Source organism: Carassius carassius, chromosome 12 (assembly GCF_963082965.1).
Source record: "Carassius carassius chromosome 12, fCarCar2.1, whole genome shotgun sequence".
Lineage (NCBI taxonomy): Eukaryota > Metazoa > Chordata > Actinopteri > Cypriniformes > Cyprinidae > Carassius > Carassius carassius.
In genome coordinates, this window is record NC_081766.1 from 20,184,849 (window position 1) to 20,191,966 (window position 7,118).

Below are 7,118 nucleotides of genomic sequence, written 5' to 3' on the forward strand. Positions count from 1 at the left end.
AGTGGCGCTGGGCCGGTGGCCATCATAGGCATTAGCGCTGGGTCGACGGCCATCATGGGCTGTGGCGCTGGGCTTGCGGCCATCTTGTGCTGTGGTGCTGGGCTGGCGGCCATCTTGCGCCGTGACGCTGGACTGGCAACCACATTGTGCCGTGGCGCTGGGCTAGCGGCCATCTTGTGCAGTAGCGCTGGGCTGGCGGTCCTCCTGTTTGAAGACCCCGGTTTAGAATCGACCATCCCACCGGGAGAGACAGGTGTGGCTGGGGTATTCCACGGAGACCAATGTTGTAGACAAATAGAAAACGAACTCCCAGAAATTATAAGTGTCCAACTGCTCCATTTCGATTCGAGGAACCGGGTCATCCAGCCCGGTGTTGAAAGTGTCCATTAGGGCCGCATCATTATATCCCATCCCCTCAGCTAGGGACCAGAACATTTGTGCCATGGCACCCACCTCATTGCCCTCTTGGCGGAGGGTGGTTAATTTCAAATATTTTGCCCTCCGCTCCACCATACTGGCTGGGAAACGGGAATGAAGTCCCACACCGCTGGATCTCGAAATTGATGGAGTCCTTCTGTTACGATCGGAGACCCAGTGAAATGCAGGAGACGAGAGATCCAATCGCAGTAGGGTTTTAATGTGTAATCCAAAGAGAAATCAACAAGCAGGGGTCAAAACCAAAAATCCATCCAAACAAAGAAACAAATGAAAAACAGGAAAAGGAACAGGAACGGGAACAGGAATGGGAACGGGAACGGGAATTTGGAAGACGAGGAACTCGGAAGGTGAGGAAACTGGCTGATGGAAAGAAAGGACTCCATGCAAACAAAGAAAAGGACTGGTTAATATAGTGAGGATAATGACTAACAAGTGAAGACACCTGAGTGCAATTAACAGGAGTGCAATTACTGCGATGAAGGGACAAGGCTTTGTGGGAATTGTAGTGCCTACGGTGAGGTGCCTATAGGGAAGTGAGACCACTAGTGGGAACTCAGGGAAACAGAGACCAGACAGCGTGACAGGCGGTTCTTGTTTATATTTTAACTAAGTGTCTTGTATTAATAATGGTAGGCTATTTGTACATGATCTAGAATGGATAAAAGGTCTACGCAGTCATAGTGTTGATCATCGTATCTAACTCTGTCTGAAACGTGGTTCAAAGCGTTTTTAATTGTTTAGCTAAAATTACATCTATTTTAAATATGAATCAGCTTTTATTCTCGTCATTTGGCGTTGGATCCGTTTATTTCACACTGTTTCTAGCTACGATGCCGACACGGCTCATCCTATACAGTAGGTTATATCTAATTTTCAGAAAAGTGGTCTGGAGAACATTGCTGGAATGTTTACAGACAGGTCTCATGCGGCTATCTTCACTGCCGTAATCTTACACTTTGTTTTAAGAAGCTCGTTTGAATGACATCAAGGTAGCTTAGAGCCTGTATCGGATTTAACCGTGACGACATGGTCGTAAAAGACATAGTCCTGGTTTTTTTCACAGACTTCAGACTGTTTGTCAACAGAATGCTATTTTTACCCATGTGGAAGTAATAACACTGAAAAGTTTACGGTGTCTATACAAACCTTTCATAAATAAAAATATTTACCATCACACCTTGTATCTTTACAAGATGATGAAGAGCAGTATGGTTATTAAAAATAAGAATAAGCACACAAACAATGAGATAACTTTTGTTTTAACAAATGTTGATGTTGATGGGTGACGTAGGGACCTCGACGGTAGCACAGACAGGTGAGTTGGTGTTTTGAGTGCGCTGGTGGAGGTGATGGTGATGATAGATCCAAGGTGATGGCAGTAATCCAAGGTAGACCAAACAAGAAACAAGGCACGAAGCAGTATAGCTGGAGGACGAACAGACATGCACCACGGAGGACCTCAAACAACGATCTGACAAACAAGAGACGAAAGACAGGGCATTAAGTAGGCTGGTGGAATGAGCTGCAGCTGCCGCTGATCAGATGATCAGACGACCGGGGTAGGCGGATTAATAGGAGAATGAAATACAGGCTTTATTTTAGACAAATGAAAGGCGGGATGAATTCTCCTGTACGCAGGATGAAGTTTGAGGCGGACTGCCACCGGGCTAATGATCTTGGTGACAGTGAACGGGCCAATAAATTTGGGAGCCAATTTATTAGAGACGGAACGGAGAGGAATGTTCTTAGTAGAAAGCCACACTTTTTGACCCACGAAGTATATGGGAGGCTTAGACCGGTGGCAATCGGCTTTAGCCTTGGTGCGCGCCCCCACTTGGAGTAGAGTCTCACGGGCTCTAGTCCAAGTGCGGTGACACCTCTGGACGAAGGCGTGAACGGAGGGGACCGCGACTTCGGATTCCAGACTGGGAAAAATAACCTATGCTACACTCAAATGGAGATAGGCCCGTAGCTGATATTGGTAAGGTATTGTGGGCGGACTCCACCATAGACAATTGTTGGCTCCAGGAGGAAGGATTCTTGGAAACCAAACATCGCAACACCCTTTCCAAATCTTGGTTGGCTCTCTCGGTTTGACCATTGCTCTGGGGATGAATTCCTGAGGACAGACTTACAGTCGCTCCCAGTAATCTACAAAATTCTCGCCAAAATTTGGACACAAATTGGGGTCCCCTGTCGGAAACCACGTCTACAATGGTCAACGCTGTCTCCTTGGCTGAGGGTAATTTGGGCAAGGGAATAAAGTGGGCAGCCTTCGAGAACCGGTCCACCATGGTCAAAGCTACCGTATTGCCTTGGGAGGGCAGGAGGGCGGTAATAAAATCTAGTGCGATGTGGGACCAGGGTCTCGAAGGGACCGGCAGCGGTTTAAGTAACCCATCAGGGGGTCGATTGGAAGTCTTACCAGTGGCACAAACCGAGCAAGCCAAAACAAAACTGTGAATGTCGCGAGCCATAAGTGGCCACCAGAACCGTTGCTTGACTAAAAATTTAATACGGTTAACTCCTGGATGACAAGCCACATTAGAACAATGCCCCCACTGGATAACGTTGGACCGTAATCCCTCCAGCACAAATAAGCGATTTGGTGGGCACCCGGGGGGAGGCGTTACTTGAGGCTGTCTTGACCTTCGATTCGATCTCCCATGTAAGTGTGGAGACCACTATTGTCTCAGGAAAAATACACTCGGGAGTGGACGGGCGTTCGCAACGGTCAAAAATACGTGACAAGGAATCGGGTTTAATATTTTTGGAACCCGGGCGGTACGAGAGAGTAAAGTCAAAACGTCCGAAAAAACTCGCATTTCTCCGCCTTGACAAAAAGCCCATTCTCTAGCAATCTCTGAAGCACTCGTCGAACGTGCTGCACATGTTCCTGGAGAGAAGAGGAAAAAATCAATATGTCGTCCAGGTAGACATATATGAATTGATCAATCATATCTCGCAGCACCTCGTTGACGAGTGCCTGGAAGACCGCTGGGGAGTTAGAAAGCCCGAAGGGCATGACCAAATATTCAAAGTGCCCTCTGGGGGTGTTAAAAGCGGTCTTCCATTCATCCCCCTCCCTGATACGGACCAAATGATAAGTATTACGTTAGTCCAATTTCGTGAAAATCGACTCTCCCTGCAACCTTTCGAAGGCTGAAGACATCAACGGCAAAGGATAAGTTTTCTTTACCGTGATGTTGTTCGGTCCCCGGTAATCAATGCAAGGTCGCAGCGATCCGTCTTTCTTCCCCACAAAAAAGAACCCCACCCCCGCTGGACAAGAGGAAGGGCGGATGAACTTAGAAGCTAGAGAATCAGAAATATATTTCTCCATTGCCTCCCTTTCCAGAACAGAAAGTGAATATATTTTGCCTTTAGGCGGAGACTTACCTGACAGTAATTCTATGGCACAGTCATAGGGACGATGCGGATGAAGAGAAGCAGCACGAGACTTACTGAACACTTCCTTCAGGTAGAGGTACTTGGCGGGCACGTTAGACAAATCCACTGTCTCCTCCTTAAACACAGACATAGAAACAGACGGACAGGCAGACACTAGACAAGACTCATGACATCTATTACACCAAGTCAGAATGGAGTTGGATGACCAGTCTATTTTGGGGTTGTGAAGGACGAGCCAGGGGTGACCGAGGACTATGGTTGCCAGGGGAGAGTCAAGGATGTGGAAGGAAATAGTTTCAGAGTGGATGCCTGATGTGATGAGGGTGATGTCTTCAGTGACGTGAGATATGACTGGTAGTTTCTGTCCATTGAGAGGGTGAACTGTGATGTGGTGCGGGAGGGTTCTGAGGGGAATGTGTAGTCTGTGTGCCAGTGTACTGTCCATGAAATTACCTTCCGCCCCTGAGTCCAGTAGTGCTTGACAGTCGTGAATCTGTGCTGACCATCTTAGTCTTACCGGGAGGAGAGTGGATGATGATGAGGTCTTCTAGGCAGAGATCCCACCCGATAGTAGCCTCATACGTACTACCGGGCTTGGCCCTTTTACTGGACAGGTGTAAGCGTGATGTCCGGTTCCCCCGCAGTAGAGGCACAGGCCCAGGGACCTCCACCTCTCCTTCTCCTCCCGGGAAAGCCGAGCTCGCCCTACCTGCATGGGCTCGTGATCGTAGGAGGGGCTGGCCGGGTCCCCGCCGCTGGACCGCACGTCAGTCTGGGTCCTGGATGTGGAGCTGGGTAAGTTCCGCCTCTCTACTCGCGTCAGACGTGCGTCGACCCGCAAAGCCAGTTCGATCAGCCCATTGAGTGACTTCGGAAGATCCAGGGCGTAGATCTCCCTCTGGATGTGGTCAGCCAGCCCATGCAGGAACATGTCCCACTGCGCCTCCTCGTTCCAATGACACTCCACCGCCAGGGTTCGGAACTCGATGGAATAATCCGAGACGCATCTCTCATGCTGACGTAGCTCAGCGAGCATCCTCGCCGCCTCCCTCCCGGCGACGGCCCGATCAAAGACCCGTCTCATCTCGGCGGAGAGTGTCTGGAACGAGGCGCAGCATGGATCCTGGTTCTCCCACACCGCTGTTCCCCATAATGCCGCCCTCCCTGTGAGCAGGGTTAATACGAAGGCCACCTTGGCTCGTTCGTTGGCGAACGTTCTGGGTTGGAGAGAAAAATGCATATCGCATCGGGTTAAGAAAGCTCTACAAAAGTTGGGCTCACCCAAGTAGGACTCCGGAATGGGGAGACGTGGTTCTGGCTGGGAGGGGGCTTCCGATGGTGCTGGAGGAACGGGTGGTGTGAGCGGCGCAGTGGGAACTCGTAGTAGCTGTAGTTGTTGGGTGAGCTCGGACACCTGCGTCACCAAAGCCTGAATCGCGCGACCAGTGTCGCTAAGATTCCTCTCCTGGGAGTCCATCCTCCGAACACTGGCGCTGAGAAACTCTTCAAGGGTGGATGGTTGATTACTCGCTGCCTCCATAGTTGGTCAGATCGTTCTGTCACGACACAATGGAGGACAGGAGGCAAATGCAAGTAAGAATGTTTATTGAAGGAAAGTAATTGATGAGGAGATGTTGATGGGTGACGTAGGGACCTCGACGGTAGCACAGACAGGTGAGTTGGTGTTTTGAGTGCGCTGGTGGAGGTGATGGTGATGACAGATCCAAGGTGATGGCAGTAATCCAAGGTAGACCAAACAAGAAACAAGGCACGAAGCAGTAGAGCTGGAGGACGAACAGACATGCACCACGGAGGACCTCAAACAACGATCTGACAAACAAGAGACGAAAGACAGGGCATTAAGTAGGCTGGTGGGATGAGCTGCAGCTGCCCACATGAAACAATCAACATGACGTAACATAAGACGAGAGGAGACGGTGCATTCAGGAAACCGTGACACACACACATCCACAGCTTTCACAGACCCCCACAAACTGCAAACAACATTTTTAAGTTTGTTTTATCATTTAGCTGTAGCTTAGAACCTAATTGAATTATTTTAAGCATTATTACAAGTATAGATGCTGAAAGAGCTCATTAACCTGTTTAACTCTAAAAGTGTGAATAATGTTGGTTAAGACTAGTTTGACAAATAGAGGTATTAACATAAAACAAGCCTGGAACCAATTTGAAGCATTCTAACAATGAGTTCTACCATTGCAGAAAATGTATTTTAGCACTGCAGTAAGATATAACTATGTATGTGTGATTGACCAACTTATCAGATGTACAACATATTATTACAAGTCCCTGCTTACCTAGTTTACGATGAAACTGAAAAATATAGGCATGAGCTAACAATCACATTTAGAGAAAATCAACAGCAGAAAAGCTGAGCGGATGTGACAGAAGAAGAAACTTGAAATACACTATAGCATATATAAAGACAGCCTTCATGCTTTCAGTGTGGAACTAGCCACGGCTAGACAAAACTCATTCTCAAACTTTATAACTTAAACAATACTCGAACATACAAACAACAATAGCAACATTTTTGGAAGAAATAGTACAGCACCTTAATTCATCCATCTGCTAACTTGGCACACTTCTCACATCTTTTTTCAAAAGTGTGTTTAACTGTTTAGAAGTAGATGTCTTAGAAGTGGTGAACGCCTTTTCCAAATTTGTTGAAACCGCAGTTGTTAAACCCCTTCTGAAAAAGAGCAGTCTTGATAACACCATATTGAGCAACTAGACTAACATCAAATCTTCCTTTTACAGGCAGGACTATTAAAAAAGGTAGTTTTTAATCAGCTGAACAGCTATTTAAATTCAAATGGATTCCTGGGACATTTTTCAATCTGGTTTCCGGCCGCATCACAGCACTGAGACAGTGCTCATTAAGATAATAAATTATGTTCGCTTAAATTCTGATTCTGGCAAAATATCTGTGCTAGTACTACTACAACCTGAATTCCGGAAAAGTTGGGACGTTTTTTAAATTTTAATAAAATGAAAACTAAAGGAATTTCAAATCACATGAGCCAATATTTTATTCACAATAGAACATAGATAACGTAGCAAATGTTTAAACTGAGAAATTTTACACTTTTATCCACTTAATTAGCTCATTTAAAATTTAATGCCTGCTACAGGTCTCAAAAAAGTTGGCACGGGGGCAACAAATGGCTAAAAAAGCAAGCAGTTTTGAAAAGATTCAGCTGGGAGAACATCTAGTGATTAATTAAGTTAATTGATATCAGGTCTGT